This window comes from Thunnus maccoyii, chromosome 15, assembly GCF_910596095.1.
Source record: "Thunnus maccoyii chromosome 15, fThuMac1.1, whole genome shotgun sequence".
Taxonomy (NCBI): domain Eukaryota; kingdom Metazoa; phylum Chordata; class Actinopteri; order Scombriformes; family Scombridae; genus Thunnus; species Thunnus maccoyii.
The window spans coordinates 9,626,378-9,640,336 of record NC_056547.1 but is presented as its reverse complement, the minus strand read 5'-3'; the positions used below and the strand labels follow the sequence as shown (position 1 = coordinate 9,640,336).

Below are 13,959 nucleotides of genomic sequence, written 5' to 3'. Positions count from 1 at the left end.
TTTGCGTTCGTGTAATTTCTGAAACACAAAGCAACGTGATTCAGAAAGCACGACTGATAAAAGTATTGTGAAGATAACGGTGCATAAAAGAGGTCATGATGCTTTTTGAACAATCATCATAAAGACAAAAGCAGCAAAAACCATAAAGTCACAAGCATCAGCAGCACTTTGACCCACATAGAACATGAGCCCAGATTCAAGCAAGGTCACCGAACCATCTCGCCGAGTATTTAGTCTATTCAGCGATCGCTCCTCATAACATCCACGGGGGGTTCGCAGTCTTCGTGTCTCTGCTTATCGAGGCATGCCAGACATTCCCTCCACTGTGTGTGTGTGTGTGTGTTTGTGTGCGTGGAAATGTTTGTGTGTGCATGCTCTGACCTGAGCACAGACATGAACATAACATGTGAATTCACCTCCTCAAAATTCCAAACACTTGTTGCACCCACGAGCCAAAACAAGGGGATGGTTTCCTGTTTTGTTCTCGGACCTTTTGAAAGGAGAGACTCCCACCTTTCCACCACCCACCGTCCATCTAACCTCCCCCCTTCCCCTCAATCCCCTCAAACACAGACTCCCTCCTTCCCTCTTCAGTTTCATAAGAAAAAAGGATGGAAAGTTTGGAGAGGAAAGCTGAAAAGCTTTCAATGTCTCTATCAGTAATTAGTTTTCCATTTCAGACAGTTTCTCTGTGGGGCAATTTAATTCACAGCTTTTGTGTCTTATCTTGCTCACAAAAAGCTATGTAGCCTGTCTGTAAGCTACCTGTTCCATAAACATGCAGCGTGGCTTCCTGTTGTTCACTCCACACTTTCCTAAGATCAAGTGGTGCTGAAACATTAATGAAACCACTAGAGCTTAAAGGTACAGTACATGATGTAAGACTGGCCTACACGAAGAGCTGTGAAGGCTATTTTTTTTACAGCACATCCCACAGGTTGTGCAGTTAACTACTATTTAAAAAGGTGCTTTACACAAAATCTAGTCCATCAGCCTCTTTGCCCAAACTCTCAGACTCTGGTGTGTTAGGATATTATGATAGCAGATATGTAATTTTAGCATGAATTCAAAAGCTAAAGAACTATTTAATAAATCTGCTGATTGTGAACTGTCAGGGAGGCGATTTGTATAAGCAGCTAGTAGTGGCCCAGGCCTTTATTTAGCTCAACTGCAGAGGGTACCAAACCTTTATTGGAAGCAGGCTTATATTAGACAGAGGCCTTCATTTCTAATTTGCTCTGTTTGATAAATCTATTTGATAATATTTTAGTATGAAGCCTCCAAGTTTTCTGATCCGCTTCCGTTTGTTTACCGGTAATTACAGTAATCCGCACCATCTAACTTCAGGTTAGCCCTCTGCTAACTTGAATGGGGATAAAATAACTGAATCGTGCGGCTCCTCTAGACTTTCCAAATGTAATCAGACGAATCGGTTGTGTGTGTTGTGTTCCATTAATAACATAATGAGTGCCAAACAGGCAGCAGGTTGGGGGGTGGGGTCGACACGGAAGATGCAACTGTGACTCGAGACCGTGGATGTTTGTGTCACGGTTCGGGTCTCAGTTTCACAACCGTTACACCCCTATGTGAGAGTGAGGATTTTTGGCTATAAATCCAAAAGTGAAAAGGACTTTGAACAGGCAGGTGTTGAGCCTGTTCACTACTCTGTATTTGGCCTCATTAAAAAGTGAGTGAGATGTAATTATTCCTCCTGTAATATTACTTTGGTCGAGCCAGTCGCAACGTTATATCCTCCTCCTCATGTGTACAAGTGTGTTATTACGGTAATGAGGTTTTTCCACTTGGAAGAACTGAATAATCCATCGACAAAGTGCGGTTAGTCTTCGCTTTCATTTACTTCACATTCGACTAATGATATTAGGGTCTGATTCAGACAGCGAGATGAAAAAAACACACTATTGTTCTAAACGCCAAATCAATTTCACTGGCTCCAGGAGGTTATGACTCAAGAGAATTCACTGTGGAATTAACAAGGTATCATATTCAACATATTATGAAAAGGAAATGGTCTGTTTCCAATCACTAATTCCACTTCAGACACATTTTAGAGGACCTCAGGTAGCTGCATGAAAACTTCCAGAACCTTTCACTGTGGAATCTCACAGTACAGGCCTTTCAAATATATTATGAACTAAAAGACAAGTTGTTCTACTCAGAATACTTTTAAAAAGACGTAGAAAGGCACATGTACGCGCAGGAGGAAATAACGTGGCAGCTGGCTTGACCGCAGTGTAATATTACAGTACAAGATGCCTCTTTTTCATCCTGTTTCTGCCTCTTCATCATCATTCATAACATGAGGTGGATAATATTAATGCTCATAATCAGTTATTTCTTTGTGAGCTCTTTGTGATACCAGAGAAGATAAATAAATAAACAGATAAAAGGCAGTGAAGTGGTGCATGAGTCATTTCCCTACGTGTATGGTGTTGAACAATATATATATATATTGTGTCTTTTAGACACAATATATATATATATTGTATATATATGTGTTTACATATATATATATATATATGTAAAGTTGGTAAACTTTTATGTAAACAGTGTCACGGCTCTTGTCAATCAGATGTAATTGTCTTTTTAATTATATATATATATATATATATATATATATATATATATATATATATATATATATATATATATATATACATATATATAGCAGAGATGTTGAGAGAGATACACTGTGAGAGATCGCCCGAGTGTTTTCAAAGACACAGCAGGGACATTGAGAAAGGGGGAATTGAGTTAAGAGAGAGGTTTCCTTCTTTGTGTGATTATAATTCCTTTACAAAATATATTTCACATGCTTGCAATAAACATTTTTATGTGTTAAAAATGTCCAATTACGTGCTCAGAAATGAAACATAAATAACTCCAGACATGTGGCTTCATGTAGTGATGATGATGCATGATAACGTCACTAAAGTTCAAACTTTGCTATTTTACAAAACAGTTGGTTTTACCTCCATATTTGAAGTAAATGTTTTATAGTCAGTATCTTTAAATCATTATCAAATTAATTCAGACCTGCATGTGGACGGCAACACAACAGAACAGGAATTTCCTTCTTTGGGTGTGTCTGAAATTACTCCTTTGTTTATTTATTAACTGCTCTCTATTTAATAAACACTAAGTAGTTTACTCTGTAGTGAGCAGTAAACTGAGATTCCAGACACTAATGAATCATCACTGACAGGTGGTCTATCACATGACTGTAATTCTTCTTCATTCATCTATTAAATGTGACATATTGCATTGTGGGATTGTTACAGAAAGTGGAAACTACACATTTTTTAGGGATTCTACATAGACCACAAATTTTACACACAAAAAAATGGCGGACAGTAAATTTAGAGCACAATAAAGTAAATAGGGAATGACTGCAGATACTGCTATGGCTTTCAACCACCTCACAAAGTTAATATTATTTGGCTAGATGAAGAGCACTAAATCAGTTAGAAATGAAGGAGAAGAAGAAATAAGAAGCCTTCTGTTGTCTGCTTGCTGTTTCAATAATAAATATTACACCATTATCATTTTAAATTGCGTATATGTGCTGTGGTAGAACGCAAAATTTGGCAAGTGTAGCGACAGTAACAAAGTTGGGAGGACTTGGCAAACGGTTAATTAAGGAAGATTTCCTGTGGTTACAAGTTAAAATAGATAAAACAGGACACTTCAATGCACTAAATGTGGGTTAAGTATCGATCACAGTTACATTGGATATATATGTACTTGTTAAAAGTCCAGTCTGCATTGTTCTTATAAAACAAATTGACAGGACGTTCATTTTACATTCATATGCAACATACTATTGTGTTTTTTATTTCCCTCATTTCATTCTTGTGTAACACCTCATTAAATCGATATCAAATTAAATCAGACCTACTGGTTGACAGCTGTCAACACAGGAAATTCTTTCTTTGTCTATTCCACATAATAGTAAAGGTAGAGGTGTTTCCGTTGTTCCAGTAAAAGTAAAGAATGAGGATCTGACATTTTTAGAGGAATCCTTGCTGTAAATAAACCGGGAAGGGAAGGGGGTTAGACGGGAGGTGGTGAGCTGTGCGGGGAGGGGAGGGAGGCTCTTTTATTGCAACAGTTGATTGTTCTCAGAGTCAAAACAACGCACGCTCAAGCCACTGTGGACTGGCATTGTAATAACAAACAATCCTTATTTTCTGCCATCGAGGTTTACACAATCTGAATTGTCAGGCGGTGGAAAAGGCGAGAGCTCGGCTGCAGCCAAAGTGGGTGCAAGTATCTGCCTGCACAACGCGGGATCGCAATAACAGGAACCACAGAGTGGCTCCTGCAGCGCTGCAGATAAGAGCCACGCTGAATGAGGACCTGAGGCTGTTTAAGCTGCCTCATAAAAAGTTCCAGTAATGAATAATGCTGGTAATATTCTACTACTATTCAAGACAAAACACTGCTTGGAATCTGAGAGGACAAACCCAAAACGTTCCGTACATGACGCATCAAAACGTCAACCTCTGACAACCGTTCTGAGTGCATCATGGAATGACTTCTTTTTCTTAAACAGACAACGTCAGCGCTGATGGTGACATGTGTTTGTCTCAGTAATTGACAGCGATTTTCTCCCCTTTATGCCTTTCAGACAGCTCTGATGTCATGGAAAACATAGAATGACAACAACTTCAGGAATGCCGCTCGCTTTAAATCCTCATGTGTACTCCTCTATGCCCTCACAAACCATAAACTCAGCAGGACGTCGCCATGAATGTAAAGGTGAAATAATAAACTCTGCCACGCCAGTTTCCATTTCCTGTGTCTGCACGCTGATTGACTGTGATTATCTGTCCGATGTTTTGGACAAGATTCCCGGGCAACTACCAATTAATGTCAAACGTCTTGGCTGTTGGTCTCTTAAAGTGAAAATATTATGAAATTACTAACCAGTATCTCAAAAACAAACACGCTTATCTGCCTTTATCATCAGTGAACAGAGGTTGCCCGAGGAAAAGACCTTCCACCGTGTTATGTAATTCTAATTGAGACTTTTTTTTGCAGTAAAGCGAGGTCAGGTTGAATTTGTTTAATGTGTTGTTTAACCTATAATACAAGTTGGCATGTTGTGTGTGCGTGCTCCTGCTGACAAACTGCAGTGCTGAATGTAGACACCACACGCTGTGATTACAAAACGCTAAATGAATGTGCTCCTCCGAAGGGTATACTTGTCCATAAACAAACCTGTGGTTTGCACTGACTTGCATTTCAAGGTCTTTTAATCATTACAAACTTAGATTAATCATTTTAAATATAGATAACAGCTCTTGCATAAAAGCCTCCTCATGATGCAGGCTTACAAAAATAACACCAAAGAAAAGGAGGATACAGCAGGTATATCTGGCAAATGCTAAAATTGGAACGTAAACATAAATTAAAATATAATTTCAGCTGAATTTGAGATGTATGGCCTACATAAAATTGTGGAGATATGGATTAAATCCTGTCTCCTAGAAATTACATTTACATACTACTAAAGAGTTTTGCAACACACATTTTGAGGGAAATATAATTGCTCCCTGGATTATGTTCACTGGCAAAGTGTTTTCCAATATAGAAACGTTTATCTACCACACACAACTCATAGGGAGGTGGTCAAGGTGGAGAGTGGTTGCAAATGCATGAGGTGTTGTCAACAAAAGCACTCTTTGAGTTAGAAATCTACATAAACAGTCACTTTATTACACAATCCTCATCCTTGTAGTGTTCATTGCAGCAGAAGTTATTTGCATTTTTTCCTGAGGAAATCCAGTAATTATGTATTACCAGTATTATCTTAACATGTTGTAACACTGCAGCAGACCGTTCGTCACCCTGTAAAATCACCACTGGTCATTTTTAGATTTCTGTTTGTGGATTAAAATAGGACTGCAACTTTTGATTAATTTGTATTAATGATAATATGATTAATAAACACCTCTTATTATTTCACAGTCTTTAAATGTCAAAACAACAGTCCAAAACTCAAAGATATTCAGTTTCTATCATGTATGATGAAGAAAATAATTAAATCATCACATCTGAGAAGCTAAATATATTGGCATATTTGCTTAAAAAATGACAATTATTCAATTATCAAAACAGTTGGTGATTGAGTTTCAGTCAGTTGACTAATTGATTAGTTGATTAATTGACTAATCGTTGCAGCACAAGATTAAAAAAAGCTTTAGAGGTGTTGGTGGGTCTTGAACTTTAGAGAGAGTCGGGGTAGCTGTTTAGTCCTTATGCCAATTTTTATGTTATGCTTGGCTAATTGCCTCCTGGCTTCAGCTACATATCCTTCTGCAGCGCACAGACATGAGAGCGGTATTGATCTTCTCATCTAACTCTCAGCAAGAAAATGTCCCAAAATGTCAAACTATTCCTTTAACATAACCATAAAAATGTTTGCAAAAATTCAAGAGATGCATACTTTTGTGCTAAACAATGTCAGTCAACAACTTAATTAATTTAATATTCAATTAATAAGTAATTCCAATTAATTTTGAGCATCGTGGCCTAGATTCTAAACCCATGGTGATATAAAAACACAAAAGTGTGGCAGAAATCTCTCTGAACTATGGGTACCCTGAGGCATACGAGCCAAAGCCACATTCTTACCACTCCTCATGAGGAGTTCCCAAACAGTCAAAACAACAAATGCGTTCAGGGGAAGTGAAAAGATGGTGGGCTTCAAATCAAGGGTTTCTGAAGAATTTCGGTAAAACATAACAAAGAGAGCGAGAGAGAGCTGCTCAGCAACACGGTGATTCAGAGTAACAGAGTTCAAACAAACAACAATGACCATCTAAACTACTTTCCCCTTTGGCTGTGCTGGTGTTTGCTGTTTGCTTGTTATTCAGGTTAAACTGGAACACGCACATGTGTTCCTCCTCATTATGGACTCTGCATTAAGGACAAGGAAGTGCGCCAGGTTATTATGAAAGGCAGACAGGTTCAGTTATGTTGGAGGTTTGCAGTTATACTGACTTTGATCTGAGTTTTACTGTATTTCTCATTTGATAAAAAAATGTTGCTATGGGCGAAAAGGCTTTCACAACAAAACACTCCCTCTAAGTGTTGTAGCTGAGTCACCAAATCTTCAGTACAAGTTCAGTCTTTAATGTTCAAATCAAAGACACCAAGTCAAGTTTTAAAGGGAGAACTACACCAATTTTTACACATCAAAGTCTGTTTACGGATGTTGTGGAGTACTACTGCATATGTGAAAAAAGTATACGCCTTTTGTGGCTCCTGAGGGAGCTGCGCAAAGTCTGATAAATTGCCTCAAGCGATGTCTTGAATCAGTGTCAGCTGGGGTTGATGACTACTGGTTGGTATGGAGCTAGAAAGAAGTGAGGTTACCAGACCTCTGTAGCCCGCTCTTCATCTCTGCTTGAAGCTAGCGGCTCGAGGCAACATTAGCAACTACTAGCTTACCATACTCGAGTGTCCAACTGAACGGTCTGTGGTCGAGATGCATTGTGGGCACTGAATAAAAAAGATGATATTCTCTGATTCTGCTGCATCAATTGTCATCTTTTTTTTAAACCTTCCATTGTGAATGCTAAATCGGTAGTGCTCCTTTAAGTCCACATAACTCAAGTTCACGTGCGATTGAACAGTTAGCTCTAAAGTTAGCTCAAACATCACTTGATTAAGTTAAACTTCAAAGCAATAATGTAGTTTTCATGGTGCATAACACAAATACAAACGGGGTAGAAAATCTAATGGAGAAGCACGACTAACGCATGTGCTTCCATACATGCCTGGATGCATGACTACAGAGAAGGTGTCCAGTGGTTGTGTTATGCATTGATGTGCATTGTGCACAACTATTCTGATGGTAGTGGTTTCTTCCGGGATTATATCGCCCCCCCATAACTGGAGCACGAGTGATCACTGAGTGATTTGATGAGTCTGAGTAGTCTGTGTGCTACAGCCTTCAAAACATAATCACAATACATCAAAACCAAATTAAAGAATGATGGTTATTGGAACAATGCCGTTCATCCCTCCAGTAGAGTTCAGAGACTTCATGTTGTTTTTTCCTTAAATTTGTCACTCATCTTTAGGTTGAAGGTGCACAGACTTGCTGCATTATTACATCATTATTATTATTCACTGCAATACCGCATGCATTACATGCCACACCAGGCACCCTTATGTGTGTCAGTTTGCTTTACAGTAAACATTCATGAAAACTTCTATGAGAGTAAAAAGTGATTTTATAAACTCATGTCAGACACTGTTGACAGAAACTCCAAAAAAAAAAAAAAAAAAAAGTATATGTTCAGTGGAGAAACAAGCAAGTATGAAACTAAAAGACAATAACAAGTTATGAGGACATGTGAGAAGAAGCCTTTTAATGACTTTGGATCCTCCTTCAAATTACTGGGTTATATAAGTAATTAGGGATGGGCTCTGATAGCTGGCTGCATTTAAGTGAAATAAATCTTTCATTTTCTATTATGGCAAAGACCAATGTGCTAAACACGCAAGTAGCCATTTACTGGAATAACAAATGTGTAATCTGTCTGCCACAATTAATGTTTTAGATCTCTGAGTGTCGATATTTTGACTTTGGTTATTTAAAAATGAATGAAAACTGAGCCTAAATATAACTGATAAATGATTTTAAATGACTCAAATTCGATAAAATGCCTAAAACCCAAAACGCATCTAAATAAAACTGTTAAATTGAAATGTGTTTTTTGATTAGTGTTGAGAATTTAGTTAATTACAGAGAATTAAATGTCTAATCTAATTTCTGATGGCAGATTACCTTTACCTTTTCATAGCCCTATTTAATTATACACTACATAATAGAAAAATATTAGTAAAAATAGTAAAAATTTATGAAACTGACTTAAAATGCCAACATGTCCTGGGTGATGAGTTCACTGTCCTGCTGCTCACTGATAAACCTTTCAGACCTCGATTAGAATTTGGGACCACGTGCATCCCTGTTCTCTTTGATCTGAGGGATATTTACGAGCATGTTTGACATTTGGGACACAACGCACATATAGTTCATGTAAAATCAATTTAAACAAAGCTCACAATAAGTGGCAGAGCCATCTTCATCAAAGTTATCACCTGACAAGCATCTGTTATGAGAAACAATCTCATCTGGTACTCTATGTCAACACGTAATCTTGATGTTGGCCAAGAGACTATGCACACTTTCCGATTCAAAACTCTGATAATATGTGTAGTCATGTGAATATTGATTGAGACTCAAGTGTAATTTCAAGCTCAGAGTCTGTAAGACTTAATGAGAAAAGTACTTCACTGAGGTTACATTAGCGTCCTGGTAAAGGGCTCAAGAACAGCTGGGAAGGTTTGCCCAAGATCCTTTGGTAATCAGAAAAGTAACAACCTTTAAGGGGACATATTAGGTACATTTCCAGGTCCATATTTTTATTCTTGGGCTCTACTGGAATACCTGTTGCATGACTTACAGTTAAAAAAACTTCTTACTTAACATGATGTTTTACTCTCCGGGAAAGTAAAAAAACAAACAAAGCATCCAGAGCAGGCTGAAACCTGGGCTTTTGTCTTACAGGGAGCATTTTTACATACGTTCACCTCCAGTTTTGGACCTTCAACCATGTTTAACATGGACCTCGGACATCAACAGTGTATAAATGACAAAGCATAATATGTCTCTTTTAACAATGGTGTTTTATTTTGGTCAAATTTAAAAAAATGTTATTGTTTGTGTGTTTTAGCAGTATAGTATATAGACCATACAGTCATGGATGTCCACTTACAGCACACTGAGTTTAACAAGTGAAGATTTCATTAAGAGTTCCTACATATGCTTCTTAATCTTCACATCTGTACTTCTGATAAAATACCTTTGGGGGTTCTGATTAGACCAATCTGTCCCACGCAATGTCTGTTCCTCAGGTTTTCCCTGCAGACACACACACCCACACATACACATACACACACACACACACACACTTCACACGCGCACAAGCACATCACACTATTAATAACATCGCGTGCCGGCAGTTTCTCTTTCCCGGCTCTCACGCCATGACATCACGGGGTTTAACATATTCGCAGTGTTACAGGGTGGCTCGCGTTAAGTCGGACTGACAGCGAGCTGACATTAAGCAGCATTCCATACATGCTGCCCTGTTGGGGAAAGCAGTTAGAAGATCATAACATATTTGAGTGAAGTTTGATGAGCGTGCAGAGCTGAGGGGACGAGGCTTAAAGAGGATTTCGTTGATCATGTTAGAAGCCAATAAACGGTGTCGCTCAGTTCAGAGTGGAGCACATTTAAAGAATGACGGCAGAATTGAAAACATTCATAGATTTCACGTGTTTCAACATGTCAAATGTTAAGATTCGCAGACTGGAACCTGGTGTTCAGATCTGTGTGTTCTTCTGACATAATACCATCTAATTTTACAGCTGTTTGAGTCATGTCTAATTGCTGAAACTGAAGGCAATTATACTTCTGACTACAATGGTTGCATGCCAGAAATGTCTTCCATCGTGGCTGGTATGCATAATGCTTCTAAGAAACGGTCCTGAAAATGAGCCTAAACTTTGACTTATAGGAAAAAAAAAAAATCTTAGTAAAAAGTAGGAATGAAGAAATGAAGATTAAAGTAACTTTTAGCATCTGATCCTTACAGTAAGTGCTGCAGTGACTTCTAAGTCTTAAAAAATAAGGACTACAGTTATGTCTGCCCAAAATGCCCTCCCTCAAGCATCTGATCAGCCAATAGCAAACCAGTTGTGAACAGGGATTTTTTTTAAACGTAGCCTGTAACCCCACAAAGTTATATAGTTACTTTATTACAGGGGACCTATCATGCACGTTTCCAGGTCTACATTTATATTCTTATATCACTGGAATATCTTTGCATGATTTACGGTTTTAAAAAAAATCCTTATTTATCTTAGACTGGCACATTATGCAGCCCATCAATTAAGCCTCCTACTGAAACTCTTTTAGCTCCGGTCACTTTAAGGCCCTGCTCCTGATGAGCACGCTCTGTTCTGATCGGTTAGCTTCTGGAAGCTGCATCACAGCTGACTTCTGCTGGCTCCAGAGGCTACATAACCAAACAATATTAGTCAGATGTCACGTCCTTTTCTTGTTCTTTACTTAAAATGTTCTCAAATGCATCCGTGCATGTTCAAGCCCGAATCTGATTTGAAATATGTGAGCGGACAACGTGAACAACTCGTGGAACAACCTTAGCAACAAAAACTACGTAACATACGGCTGTTTGTGGACATGTGCGAACAACGTGATGTCAGTTCGATGAGGAAGTAGAAGTAACTTTGCAAACAATACATTCAGAGCAGGCTGAAGACCTGGCTTTCACTTTAAGGGAACATTTTACATATATTTACCTCAAGCTTTGGAACTTTGACCATGTTTAACATAGACATCTGACATTGTAACAGTGTATAAATGACATAAAATCACAAAAAGCACATTATTGCCCATTTAAATGCTCCTAACTCTTGGAAGTAACGCTCAGTTACTACTGTAGGTAGTAAGCTAGTTAGCCAGATATGCTAACAATTGCAGCTTATGTTAGAGTAAATAAACAAGAAGGACAGCACCCTCCAGATTCTTGAGACAGTACCACTCTTACCACAGTCTCATGCTTACCGCCTCAACGAGTAAAGAAATCCAAAGTTTGACCTGTTTTAACACTCACAAATGTTTAAGCGTGGACTTTCTAAGAATAGGAGCAAAATTACATCATACCTAAAATGATGAGCGGCTTCATACATACCTGCCCTGGACACAGTCTGAGAGACCGTCATAGTCAATATGATTGGGAGTGCCAAAGAGATTTCAGCACCATCTAAGATAAGAGATCACCTCCAATGATTGTCTACCTCCATAACTTTATATGATACTGATACATCATGATGACGTAGGTAAAGAGGAGGAAAGACAGGGTACCGTTTAAGTTTTTTTTTTTTACCCAAGACCCTAAATATGTCCCATAAAGAAAATACATAACGTCCGTACATTCCTGTTGCTGCATTAAAATGTTGTTTGTGTATGTTTGGGAGCGGTCGTGTAGGGGTATTTCATGAAAACAACCTGATCTCAAGAATATCCTCAAGGTAACTGCATCCTTGTCGAGACGCATGCATCCGGTATGCCATCTGATACGCCTAATCCAAAAGGCGTGAAAACTCCTCAGCATGACATGATACGGGATGAATCGTGAGGAAAAGTGTACAGTCACGAATACCCTCATTACCTTCACGTTACTGCTTTGGCCACCGGATGTCAAAATCTCTTTGACTCAACTGTCAGCAGCAACGTGACACAATATAACAATTAACTGGATGATTTAGGAAAACATAGGGGAGGAAAATATTCCAAAGCACTGTAAAAGGGAAAGTTTGAGCTCATTCCAGCCAGATCCTATCCCAGCTGTCTGGATGATAAAAACAAACCTAAACAGAGTCTGAACATTCCTGCACTAATACACAGAGAGGCGGTGTCAGCCACCATGTTTACCAGCAGCAGATGGAGGTGGGGTGTGCAGTCTGCTGGCAAACAGGTCGACTCCCTAACAGAGGCGAGGCGGTATCACCTTCCTGACGCATGATGTCATGGGCTGCCACCTCTCTGTCTGCCATCTCTGTCCATTCCAAGTGTCTGCTCATCCTTATCCCATCAGGGTATGAGGGTTTGTAACATCACTCCTCTGCTTACAAAGCTGGCGCTGAGTTACAGGTAGGTTGCAGGTGGGGTTCACGTGGAGTGACAGTTAAAAATAAGCCAAATAAGTTAAATCAGACTTTAAAAAACACTTATTCTCCATTGTGAAAAAACGTCCAAATCATTGGACCTCTTTAACATCTCTTTAAAACGGGCCTGCTGCCAGTCTGACTTCCTCTGGCTTGTGGACTCTTGGAAAGACGCAGCGGTGCAGGAAGCAGAATTGAATGCATCCCTCCAGGGTTAGTATATACCCAGGAGAGCCTGCTTGCTTTCCGTCTTTCACTCTCTGACAAAGCAGCATGAAAGTTTGGCCAGGACTGCCGTGCTGGAAGCTGACAAATGAACACCGAGCTGGCAGCAAGTATGTGGTTATGAAACAAACCAAACTTAATTTAGCACTCATCCAAAAAGCAAATATACAAGGTCAAAAAACAAGATTTAATGAAAATGAGCGAGCCATAGTATTTTATTTTTCCTCTCCCGAGTTCAGTTCAGCATCCAAACAAGGACTTTCTCGGTCGATGCACACTCTAGCCTGCACTGTTCGTTTCATAACCAAAGACTCTGCAGAAGGGATATACAGAGCCAGTGCACAAATAAAACTACAGAACATGAGTCAACACATATATAGAAGTATACAGTATGCATAGTCACACTATACACATTTACGTGCTCAAGACTACTGAAAATTATACATTAAATTTTGAAAATCAGGCTGCACAGATCCTTTCTCAAACAGGATTTTGATATGACGCACATCGGAACACCTGCACCCATTGTTTTATATGTGACGCTGCACATCTGCAGCCTTTTTGTCACTGCAGGTCGACAAATGCCAACAGGTCAAAATATGTCAACTCTCAAGAGAAGCAGCAGTTTTATGACATTTGCTGCCTGAATCGCCACATCCCTGCTCCTGTACCATGACAGACTACTTCTTCTGTCTGTATGACGTGTCTGATGTTTGCTACAGGTGTCGAATGATGCATCCTGGCCACTGCGCCTCATGTGACCCCAAAATCAAACCAAGCAAAATATGCGTTATCGCATTTTTTGAATAAATGTGAATTCAAATGGAATTGTGGCTTCAGTGCATTAAAATGAAGTTGTGAGACCTGACTTTCATGTATTTATATGTACCACACTGTGACTTTTCTGCCTGAATTTCCAGTTTACCATCTTAAACCCTGTTCACC

At 39.0% G+C, this 13,959-nt stretch overlaps 1 long non-coding RNA gene across 1 annotated transcript in view; it reads right to left on the bottom strand.

Moving 5' to 3' along the window:
- Nucleotides 1-13,959, bottom strand: part of LOC121913555 — a 61,638-nt gene that overhangs the window by 40,655 nt on the left and 7,024 nt on the right. The window lies entirely within an intron of this gene.